Source organism: Leptonychotes weddellii, unplaced genomic scaffold, assembly GCF_054177405.1.
Source record: "Leptonychotes weddellii isolate Sample4059 unplaced genomic scaffold, ASM5417740v2 HiC_scaffold_3050, whole genome shotgun sequence".
Taxonomy (NCBI): Eukaryota; Metazoa; Chordata; class Mammalia; order Carnivora; family Phocidae; genus Leptonychotes; species Leptonychotes weddellii.
In genome coordinates this window covers 1-12,909 of record NW_027901368.1, presented here as the reverse complement: position 1 = coordinate 12,909, position 12,909 = coordinate 1, and the positions used below count along the sequence as shown (strand labels likewise).

Genomic DNA, 12,909 nt, shown 5'->3' with positions numbered 1-12,909 from the left:
ATACACTAAAGTACCTTACTTTACCAAGCTAAGTATTTGCAGTTGTTGACCTTAAAACATTAGCATTCTTCCTTCACTGTACAGTCATATTTTCTGTCAGTCCATATTAATGCTGTCCTTTTCGAAATACAATTCTGAATTGGCAAGCTTATCTTAACTAGGTAAAGTGCCATATCAACCACCACTATTGTAGTGACACAATGAAACAAAAGCAGAGGAAAATCTGGCAGAGATATCTTTGTTCCTTTTTTCAAAAACAAGTAGAGTTCAGATTACCAAATAAATTCCAACAATTTTAATAACATTTTTAAATCAATTCAAATCTACCTTTTCAAAACTGATCAGTATCTTCCCAAATTATAATTTGATTGTCCATGTTTATGCCACTCACTAAATTTTGCAAGCATTGTCAATAGTGTAAAAGGCAAAGATAAACTACCATTTTTATAAAAACCCAGTCACGTGTTCTTTAAAAAAAGCATATATTAGAGAAACTATGAACATTTTTTAACTCCAAACACATCTCCCACACTCCTTTTGTTTAAAAAAGCCCAATACAGCCATTAATATCAGTCATTTCTCCCTAAAAAGTATAATATGTAAAGAATTTTAACAAATTCTGCAATTGTAGGTAGTAGTCTGAATAATGGAAGATATTAAGCAAATATGCTTCAACTAGTTCACAAAACTAGATTTCCTATTTCCTTACCATTTTTTCTCATTAATAGACATTACATGTAACTTGACATAAAGCCAACCCTACTGCATCAAAGGAATGTACCTTTGAGTTTTTGCAAATGTATAAAAGGTGTTTTTGAAATATTTTCATAATGAACAAGCAAACAAAGAAAAGGTTAAAAAAACAGTAATCACTCGCTAATTTCAAATCATATATTACCCTCCCATATATAACGTCTTTGATTATTGGGAGCCTGGGGGAAGATTTTTCTTAGAAACCAAAGCACGAACTAAAAAAATTAAATTGGAAAAAGCAAGTATCTGACCCAGAAGTTACTCAACATGTTGTCCATAATCTACAAAGAATCAAAGTTATGCACTAACTTCAGCCAAACCAAGATACACCTCTTTCTGATAGGAAAGTTTTTTCTGAATTAGGAAGAAGGTTAATTTACTCACAGCCCAGACAAGGAAGCACTTTAGTATGGTTAACACCACAAGATTCTGGAAGCAGAGAGTCTGAGTTAGAATCCCTTCTCTACCATTTGCTTAGTATATCTTAAGTTACTCAACCTGTAAAGCATTTAGAGCAGTGCCTAGTACAGAAGAGTACTCAGTAAATGGAGGACAGCAACATACCTCTAGATCTCTGAGACCTGGCATCACTGAGAAGAGTATCAGAAATTCAAACTCAGGTCCATTTCTGGACTTACAGAGTTAGAACCTGTATTTTTATCAAGATCCCATTGTGATTCAAATGCAACTTAAAGTTTGAGAAGCACAGCAAAAAGCATTCTGAGACGTTACCTATTATAATTAAATTTATTTTAAACCACTCCATTACTTTTCTGCAACATGAAGAAGTTACATTTATTTTTAGTAAAAGGGAAAGTATTATTTAGGCTCAAAATTCCTCCACTGGTGATTTCTTAACATACCTTAAAGGCAGAACCAACTAAAATCCAAGGCTGTAGAGTACTGCCATCTAGTGGTAGTTTATTCTGGTGCACATGCAAAATAAATTCACTCTGCCTTCCCGCTCCTTATAAATACATTTGTTCAAAATGGGGCCAGGTTTTCTTGCTTAATTCCTTTCTTGAGAACTACTGACATGATTCTACAACTAAATAATTCCACAAGAAGGCATCCTAAACACAGAGGAAGATAGAAGACAGCAAATGTTAAGTTTCCTTTTTTAATTCAGATAAGTCTAGGGAAGTTTTCAAATTAAAAGACTGACCCGCTCACTCCTGGAAAGGTGCACATTAGGCACACACAGTGATATCAGGCTTAGAAAATGGGCTTTGTACGGAAATGTGCATACCTTGGAGTGACTTTTACTTTCTTCTTCTTAAGTTCTGTACTTTTTACAATTTATTTATATAGTATATGGCAGGGGGAGTTTTCAGGTTGAGAAAAAAATTTTTATAACCTAGTGACTCACTATCCCCATTTTCACATTCTCTCCTAGGGAAATAATCAGAAATGTGGACAAAGAGTTATGTACAAAGATGTACATTTCAGCAAACAAAACAATCTTAATAGCTTCATAACAACCTACTGAATCTATGCATCAAAACTTCGTCATTCTCCTCTATTACTCATTTAGATCAGTTCTAATTTTTCTCTATTACAAATAAGTATATAAATGTATATATGAAAGGAAGGAAGGGAGGACAGAAAGAGGAAAGAAATAACTGTATGGCAACTTGATATGATTTTTCTATATTTTGGATCATTTCCTAATATACATTGCCATAAGTCACATATGAACATCCAAGAATATTTTCATGGTTTTCAATAGCCAACCTGCTATATAGGAGTATTATGTCACTTTACATGGCCCCAAGCAATGTAGGATATGCAGACTCTACTATCGCCTCCCTAGCATCAGATTTTATCCCATGGCTAATTTTTTTGACAGTTGTATTGAGATATTATATATCACCTCTTTAAAGTATACAGCTCAAGTATTTCCTGTATTTATAGAACTGTACAACCATCACCATAATCTAATTTTAGAACATTTTCATCCTCCCAAAAAGAAATCATGTACCTATTAGTAGTAACTCGCTATTACCCCCTGGAAATCTGCCAATAAAGCTGATTTTTACTAATTTACCACCCCCACTATTTTTTCATATTTTTTGTAGATACCACAGTGATATTATGTGTTTCAAACCCTTTCAATGAAATAATCACTCCTGCTACTCAGACATTTCTGTTTCAAATTGTGAAATGTTCTGCTTAACCAAAGGAAAGTAAAGCATGTCAGAATGGCCTCTTGTTTTTTCAACAGGTACTTTTTAAGTGTAAGGCAAAATTTAAGAAATAAGAGAAGGTATTATATAAGTACAAAGTCATCTGCTCTTTTCAAAACAATTAGCAACTATATCATTACTTTGGAAGTCCATTATTAAATCTAGCAAAAATGTCACACAAAAGCAAGGAATCCCTTTTTACTTTTTTTTTTTTTTTTCCGAGAGAGAGAATGAGAGCACGAGAGGGAGGAGGGTCAGAGGGAGAAGCAGACTCCCTGCTGAGCAGGGAGCCCGATGTGGGACTCGATCCCGGGACTCCAGGATCATGACCTGAGCCGAAGGCAGTCGCTTAACCAACTGAGCCACCCAGGCGCCCTCCCTTTTTACTTATTTAAAACTTTATTTTAATTGGGTTAACTTGATCTGATAAAAAAAAAAAAAGTACAGTGCAATCAATATAACATTTGATAGGTAGTCTAAAGAATTGTCTTGATTCTACCAAAAAAATTAAAACTTACTTTCATTTAGCCAAAGCATTTTTTTCTCTTATCATAATTTTTTTGGACTCCAGATGCACAGAATTTAGCAATTTGCCTTTTGAAGATTTAGTAGGGGAAAAGAATTAAAACAGTTTATTAAACAACAGAGGCCTAGGTCCCCTGATCATGTCAGACTTTTTTTTTTAAAGAACAGTGAAAATCAGTTCTGACAGCTAAGGTTAGGAAGGGATACTTCACTGATAAAAGTTAGCCTCTCATCAAATTTTAGCACTTTCTCTCCTCTCTTCATCCAACTGTGGACATCTCCCATATTCCTTAAATAATCCAAACATTCCCATTACTCAAGTTAAGCAAGTCCACAATCTAGCCAAGTGTTTTGTTTCATATCACTTTATGCAAAACATTTATTTGTACATTACCACCTAAAATATTCCTGTTAATTGATACACTCAAATTCATTCTTCCTCACCTTTATCTCTATGTATGAAAGAACTGAATTCACACAAATGACTTCCAAAATAAAGTCATTTCTTTCATGTCACTAAAGAAAAATCTAACATAGGCAGTCTACATTTTAATACAATGATTAAACAATAAACTCATAAAAATATGAGCCCAGAAAGAGGTGAAATCCCTAGTTCATGTTCCACAGGTACCTCCCCACCCCACCCCAACACACACACACACAACCACAAAGGTAAAGTGTCACTACCTGGCTTCCTGTCCTCACTCCAGCACCAGCAGCTCCTCTATCACCCTATCACAATGAAGTGAGAGGAGGTAGGTGGTAGATAAAAAACTCTCCCATGCCAACAGCAACAGGGTACCCAAGCAAGCACCAAGCCCTGGTAACGCAGGAAGCTCTGGGATTAGGGTGGGCAGGCTGCACGTAGCCCCATGCTACTTAGAAAAAGATACTCCCCAAGGTGGAAGGAGCCCAGCCTCACTGAGCCAATACTTGGTAAATGTAATGCCTTTGTGAAATTTAGAAAAGGCCCCCTTCCTCTGGGGAGGTTTATTCCAGGCCAGGGCACATGCCTTGATGAGCAGGATGAGGTCTGCATTTCAGTCTCTGCTTGCCCCCAATCCAGGCACCCTAAAGCAGAAACAACCTACAGAACCCTGGGCAGTGGCCCTGGAGGGGGGCGAGGTGGGGAGAGGATTCTACAGCTTCACCCGGCCTATCACAAGTAGGTCAGGGACACCCTATCAAGGAGATCAACCCCTTCTTCCACTAAGAGAGGCAGTCACACAGTTCTACCCAAAAAAGCTCAATTTCAGTCAGCTCATGTACAAAGACAAAATTTAAAGAAAAGACATTTTTAGAAATATCTCTGTAGACCATATAAAAGTGCTGGTTATAGGAAAATCAAACACTTTTGATATTTAAAGTTTTCTCTTTTCATTATTTTGCTTGACCACTCGAATATAAAGGTCTCAATAAAATGTGTTTAACTCCCTCTGAGATTCATACCCCATGATCCTCCATTTTTATATGGCCAAATATCCTAAATCTGGTACTTGTAATAGCATACTCATGATTAATGCAAATTACCTTTTACACCACCAAATGATCCATAAGTCATATTGCAGGCTGTTCTCTGAAGATTATGTTCATACATCAATTTGATCTGATATTGGTTTCCATGTTCCACATTACCCAAGGTTCCTAAGGAGAAAAAAATTACAGAATTGCTTTGTATTTGTTTACGTTTAAAAATATTCATTTCTTCTCATCCTCCATCCCAATTCTAAGTAATTCCATTTCAGTGAAATTTAAAATGACAAAGCACTAAAACAATGCGTATTAGGAATAATTAGCATACTGATGACACAGAATTCCAGCACAGTTAGAACAATTTAAGTCTTGGGTAGATTACACCATTAGATGAAATACCACCTTGGATGACATTTCTTATCTATTTCCATTATGTTTGAGTAAAGTGTAATTATTTAAATAAAAACAGAACCATTCAATTTTAGTTCTGAAATAAATGAGGTCAAGTTCCTTATACTTAAACAATAATAGAGCAAAGACATGACTCAAAGTGTCTTAGAAAAAATTCCCCACACTTTCAAGCAATTCAGTTTCCTGTCCCAACTTTCAAAATACTCAAGCCCCTAATACACTATATCCTAATTTAATGGAGAGATATTCTAAAGTTTCCTTTAGCAAGTAAAGAGGACAATATGTTTTATTTGAAGTCCTTGAAGAAAAATCTCCTTCAAAGCAAAGATACTTTTTCTGCATTTAATAGATCATATGTACTATAATTTCTTTCTATTTCTTTCCAAATTTGAAAAGATTCTTTTTTTTAATAAAGATTTTATTTATTTATTTGAGAGAGAGAGAACACGAGTGGGAGGGAGGGGCAGAGGAAAAGGGAGACTGAGCAAGAAGACTGATGCGGGGCTCGATCCCAGGACCCCAAGATCACAACTCGAGCTGAAGGCAGATACTCAAGCGACTGAGCCACCCAGGCACCTCGAAAAAGATTTCTTATATTTATTTTACTCTCTGGTTGTTAGGTTTTCTAGAGGACTTACAGCTGAAGCTATGTCCCAGTAACCAGGCAAGAACGTTATAGTTAAAAGAGGTGATAGAAAAAAAAAGGATTCAGGATGCAACTTTTTCCATTGAGCATCTTTGTCTTTCATTCAAAAATGCAAAATTTAAAGAAAAACTTAAAATATAAAGCAAATGAAACAGTCCCCAAACTGGATAGTATTAGATCATTAAAACAATCTAAACATATATGTCTATCTGTATGTATGTGTATACATATTTATACATGAGCATTTATTTTAGTCCAAAAGGTTTTACCAATGTACACTGAGGTTGTAAGAACCAAAATATTTCTATTTCCATTTTAGAAGTGAGGCAAGTACCCTAAGTTAAAAAAAAGTTTAAGGGACACCTGGGTGGCTCAGTCGGTTAAGGGTCTGCCTTTGATTCAGGTCATGATCCCAGAGTCCTGGGATCAAGTCCCACATCAGGATCCTTGCTCAGTGGGGAGCCTGCTTCTCCCTCTGCTTGCCATTCCCCCCGCTTGTGCGTGCGCTCTCTCTCTCTCTCTGATAGATAGATAGATAAATAAATAAATATTTAAGAAATTTCCCCCCAAATCACACAGCTGGTAAAGGACAAAGTACTCAAAGTAGGTCTTTAGAGTTAGCACCATATAACCTGTTGCCTGGCTGTCCATCATTTTACAACTTGGAAAAAACTTGGTAAGCCAATGACAATTTTCCTAAATAAACCAGCCATCAAAAAACATCATTTCCACCTCCACCTTTCTTAGCCTGGCCTTTTCTTCTTTTGGAAGGTGAAGGGTTGAAAGAGAAAACTAACGGGAGAATCTCCTGGAGGAAAATCACTTCTCTGATTTATGCCCCTAAAAAATGGGAACAACAGACTTCACATACCAATAGGATAATAAACAAAGAGAAAGACTCAAATTTGCCTGCTCACCCTGATAGATGAAACCTTTGTGAAATCTAAATGGTAGTAAAATCAGTAAGGTCCAGGGAAACTGAGGGGTAATTGCAACCACATGGGCCAAAAAAAAAAGAAAGAAAAGAAAAAAAGAAACACACACACACTAAATAACTCACAGCCTTAACCTTAGGAGAGGTCTAGCCTCCAAGAAACCAGAAAAAAAAGTTCCAAGAAACTTGGAAATTTGGTCCCTACAGAAATTACAAATTTCATCCTGTACCTAAAACCGAATCAACTTCTCTGAGTAAGGAATGCACTTACACATGTTTGCTAGCTGAAAGGTCAGTGAACACAGGGGTCAGCATTCAATACTTAGACAAACTTGGCATGAAATGACACTAGGATTTGTGTTCTGAAAAAGCTCCAAAGGCAGTAGTAATCTTCAGATTTCAGGTAATAGCACTTTAAAACTTAATAATGCACCTATGGAGAACAGAAGACAATTTGTCTTCCTTAGATACTACTTTGGAATAAGGGTAGTATCTGAAAAATATAAAATTTCTGACCATTTTTTCCTAGAGAAGCACCGATGACACAAGATTAAAATTACTTGGGGCGCCTGGGTGGCTCAGTTGGTTAAGCGACTGCCTTCGGCTCAGGTCGTGATCCTGGAGTCCCGCATCGGGCTCCCTGCTCAGCAGGGAGTCTGCTTCTCCCTCTGACCCTCCTCCCTCTCATGCTCTCTGTCTCTCATTCTCTCTCTCTCAAATAAATAAATAAAATCTTAAAAAAAAAAAAAAAAGATTAAAATTACTTATACACAGGTTTTGTCCTGGGATATACAGATTGAATATAGCAAGTGTATCTCTATGAATACAGTCCATGTATAGCTAAAATTAATATGAAGTTTCATTGGGGTGCCTGGGTGGCTCAGTCATTAAGCATCTGCCTTTGGCTCAGGTCATGATCCCAGGGTTCTGGGATCAAGCCCCGCATCGGGCTTGCTACTCCGCGGGAAGCCTACTTCTCCCTCTCCCACTCCCCTTGCTTGTGTTCCTGCTCTCGCTCTCTCTCTCTCTGTCAAATAAATAAATAAAATCTTAAAAAATACATATATATGAAGTTTCATCAATTAGAAAGTAAAATGAATATTAGAACATTGATGCTATTGGCCTTATTTAAACACGATTTGATTTAAACAAAAAATTCTCTGGAAAAATCAAAGGTCCCTTGACAACAGTTTTTGGTGCAATTTTAGATAACTGTGGAGAAATCTAATGAAGTTAAATGAAATAAAAACCATTACAGAGTAAATTAAAAGGTTCATTGTGTTAAATAACCAAATTAGATTATATAAGCCTATCAAAAGTAAAGAACCACATCTTTTTGCCCACTCACAGCAAACATTAAAATTCTATAAATATGTCAAATGCTTAGCAAATGCTTGCTGAAGTACATAATTTCTGGAAAAGAATATTTAAGAGAATATAATCAGTATGGCTTACGCTCACACATCTGTAACCATTTACTCAAAAACTGAAGCCCATCAGAAAGGAATCTGAAATGCCATGTGATGCTTTTCCTTTAGGTATGATAAGGTGGGCTAACTTCATTTCAGCAACACCTTGCTATTTCTCTATATTAAGCATGCAATTGATAACGTATCACCCACCAAAAAGAGGTCAGCACAGCGGCCTGACTATGAAGGGTTGTTTGGTGTGTCCAGGAGGTCTCCTCTAGTATGCCTCAAATCTTTTTTTAGAAGCACACAGCATAAAAAGAAACCAAAACATATTTGGGGAGGGAGCAGTCAGAGGTGAGAATGTCAAGTTCAGCTAACACTTTCATCTGTTGACACCAGCGGTTTTACTTAAACTAAAAAATGTTTACGCTTGCCCTGTTACAGTAAAAGCTAGGTAAAAGTTCAGTCTGGAACCTCAAGAAACATATTCAAGAGAACAAAAATATTAACTTCCCTGCTTCTCAATTCAAGCCAAGCCAGAAAAAATATACAAATTGTCAGCCTCCAAATATCATAAGAGGCTGAAGAAATGAGAGATAGAATAGGGAAGTGAGGTGGGACATAAGGGACTGTTGTTTAGAGAACTCTTTATACCCAGAGAATACAAAGCTTGCAAATGAATACAAAGAAGAAAAGAGCAATAAAATCACCATTCCCATGACAAATAACTTTCATTTTCAACACTAATTTGAAGGAAAATACCAATGTCCCATAAACAAGTTGTGACCAAACATGCCAGTTTCTTTCAGCAAGTCTTTTTGATAAACATACACTTTATCACTAATCTATTATGCCCTATGCCCCAGGGAAACCCTAGAGGTTTCTGTCTTTCTGGGCCATCATTCAAATGGGACCAGGGAAGGCCAAGAGTCTTACCTAATTTCTAGTTTGTAGGATTCTTCCCTCTCCTGCCCTCTTAGAACCTCCAGAAGGGACCAATTCTCCAATCAGTATTCAGGGGTAACTGTGCACAAGTTCCCCTCCTCCATGTCCTGTGAAACCCAGTTAATAGTATCACCTCACAGTTAACAGCCTTATGATGGAAAACAGAGGAACAACTAGATGCATGCAGGAAAGTAGCCTATATCACATCTTCTCCATTTATTCTGGAACACTAAATATTTGCCCTATCACTAGGAAAAGCAACATTTTTTACCATGAAACCAGTGGGAGTGTTTACCAGTGACAGAGAGGTACTATGTTGGGCTTCTGACTTATAAATGGAAAAGTGGAAAAGAAAATGATAGTGGTAACAAAGGAAAAAAAAGAAGGAAGAATAAAAATAACACACAGTAATAAAGAGCTACTACCAATTGCCTCAGCACTACCCAAAAATTAGTTCACTCACACAGTCAACATATGCCTACCATATACCATAGGCCAGGTTACCAAGCCTGCCTTCAAAATCTAACAGAACTTCACCCCCAAAAAGAGACTACTTAAGAATATCCAGCTCAGGGGCACCTAGGTTGCTGAGCTGGTTGAGCGTCCGACTCTTGCTCAGCTCAGGTCTTGATCTCAGGGTCATGAGTTCAAGCGCCGCACTGGGCTCCACACTGGGTTGAGGGTATATAAATATACACATATAAATACAGTAAAGACAAATCATTACTCAAACTGAAAGCAAAATACAAAGAAAGCCCAAATAAGAGAATGAGTATGAAAAATTCAAATCCTAGAAGCTAATATTTAGAGCAAACTCCAAAGAACACCTCTTGTATAAGGAACAGATGCCCAAACAATTAGCTTTATTGTACCCATAAAAAAATTTCCCCAATATTGACATCCATGAAAATAACTCTCTCAGCTTGAACTAAAATGTATCTAATTACTACAAAATTTTTTAAGTTACCTTTTATATTTAATAAGGATCAAAATGCTGAAACCAAACTATAATTAACTGCTATACTGGTACCTAACGAACAGTGTCAGAGAATGACAAGTGCCTTAAGGCAGGCTGAGTAAAAACAACCAAAAGCCAAGAAATTTGAACTGCAAAGAGAAAACACTTAAGGTTCATCAGAGAAAAAGTACTTTAAACCACCATGACTCTCAGCATCTAATGAATTTTGTTGTTGCTATTAAACATTTCTTAAAACCCAAGTATCCTGGGGGCGCCTGGGTGGCTCAGTCGTTAAGCGTCTGCCTTCAGCTCAGGTCATGGTCCCAGGGTCCTGGGATCGAGCCCCACATCAGGCTCCCTGCTCGGCGGGAGGCCTGCTTCTCCCTCTCGCTCTGCCCCTGCTTGTGTTCCCTCTCTCACGTTCTCTGTGTCAAATAAATAAAACAAAATCTTAAAAAAAAAAAAAAAACCCAAGTATCCTGGATAAAAGGCACAGCATAAGGAATACAGTCAATGGTAATGTAATAGCGTTGTATGGTGACTGATGGTAGCCACACTTATGGCGAGCACAGCATAATGTATAGAGAAGTGGAATCACTATGCTGTACACCTGAAACTAATGTAGTATCGTGTGTCACAGCTATGCTTTAATAAAAAATAAATAAAAATTTTTTAAAACACTCAAGTATCCTAAGTATACAGAATTGGCCTCTATTAGTCACAGACAATCCTGGACACAATTCCTGAGAAGGAGATTTCAAGGAATCCTCTACTAGAAATTTAAATATGCATATAAATAGCAAACCAAAAAAAAAAAAAAATGTAATAGCCTAAGTACCTGAAAAAATAAATGAACAAGGGAAAATGTTAACCAAGATAAGAAAATCTTCAACCAAATGTTTTGTGTGTTCTCTAGCAAGTGAACATAAGTATCTATTCTTACATAACATTAAGAGTTTTTATATTAAGGTTTTTTTAATACAAATTTTACATTAGAAAAAAACGTTTCTTACCTGAGATAGAATAGACACAAAGTTTTCTAGAATGCAACACAGCCAAATGAAGCATTTCAGTACCTCTGAAAAATGGGAAAAGTTTTAAGTTTAAATATCAATTTCAGATGTAACAAAAAAAATTATAAAATATTTTTAAAAGAGACTATAACCACAACATACCATCAGTAAACTAAAAATTTACTACATAACATTCAAAACTGAAAAATAAATGTAACAACAAACACCCACTTTGACAGTCCCAGAGGCTCAAGGACTCTGCCTCAAGGAACTAACTGCCTGAAGTCACTGGAGCCTCCCAGGAGAAGTCACATCTGAGGCCTCTTCATGAGGGCTCTCCAGTAACACCGAGATCCAAGTTCTGGCCCTGTCTCTCTGCGTAATTAACCTATGACCTTGGGCAAGTTACTTAATCTCTCTGAGCCTGTTTCCCCCTCCAGAAAATAAGAGGTTTCAATTAAATGAAATAAGATCATGTGACAGCACCACAGAATGCTAATCATTATTAGTAAATGGCATCTGTCACTTCCAGCTCAGAAATTTTATTAAAGGCACTGAAAATATTTCAGCTTGGACTAAACTGCCACTATCACCAATACACTTCTCAGCCCCTATCAAGTGGTTTCCAAGACATAACACAGTCTAGAAATCCTAAGTCCAGTCTTCAAGATCAGGCCAGTGGATAGAAATGAGTAAAGGGTGTAAATGGCTGTGGTCTGCTGCAGAGTAGGGCCAGACTAGAGGAAGTAACTACTACTCAGTTCTGGGCATGTGGTCAAATCTCCACATTTTTTCAAGAAAACCCAGAAAGCAGGGATTTTATGTGAAATCTCCAGTTCTTAAAAACTGGCAACTCTTTTAAATTTAAAACACATCTGCAAGCAGTCCTCCAGTGTACGACATCTGATACAGACTCTGTTTGTTCTAAACTAGAAAGACTATAAATGAAATCCGAAGACCTGGATTGGGGTCCTGACTGTGCACCTTGGTATCTGTGTAATCATTTAACCTTTCAGAGTGTTAATCTCTCATTTACAAAATAAGAATTATATTAGATAATACCTGCAAAACATCGTTATAATGAATGTAAATGCTCACCATTCACTCTACTACTAGAAAATGCAAATATATATACAACTATCACATACTCAATACTGACTTCAAAAAAATTTTGCACACTCAAAACAATTTTTCTATCATGCACAGGAAAAGAACATTATGTCGTAGAAAGATAACAGAGTATGGAGTCAGATAGACCTAGGTCTAAATCCTGGCTGTGTGACCTAAAGCTCTGAGCTCTAGCTAGTTTCCTTCTCTTTAAATACAGATCACATCTTATAGATAAGGTTAATGAGACAGTACTAGTTAGTTAATACTAGTACACTATCCACTCATTAATGTTAACCCCCTCCCTTCCAACAAGTGACCACATAGATAAAAGCTATACTTAGGACTACTGAACAGAATGATCGTGACAGCACCTCACTCTTTTAAAAAATGAAAAGATAGGGCGCCTGGGTGGCTCAGTTGGTTAAGCGACTACCTTCGGCTCAGGTCATCATCCTGGAGTCCCGGGATCGAGTCCCTCATCAGGCTCCCTGCTCAGCAGGGGGTCTGCTTCTCCCTCTGACCCTCTTCCCTCTCGTGCTCTCT

The 12,909-nt window shown here is 37.0% G+C and overlaps 1 long non-coding RNA gene across 2 annotated transcripts; it reads right to left on the bottom strand.

Annotated features, from left to right (window-relative positions):
• Positions 1–3,509: 3,509 nt before the first annotated feature.
• LOC145719109 (uncharacterized) lies at positions 3,510–12,877 on the bottom strand. 2 transcript variants are annotated; one of them, XR_014142186.1, is made up of 3 exons: positions 12,800–12,877; positions 11,257–11,321; positions 3,510–5,108 (listed from the first exon to the last, which is right to left on the bottom strand). It is a non-coding gene; the product is annotated as an uncharacterized LOC145719109 (long non-coding RNA). The 2 variants fall into 2 exon arrangements; XR_014142187.1 differs by lacking the exon at positions 12,800–12,877 and adding an exon at positions 11,488–11,737.
• Positions 12,878–12,909: the final 32 nt, after the last annotated feature.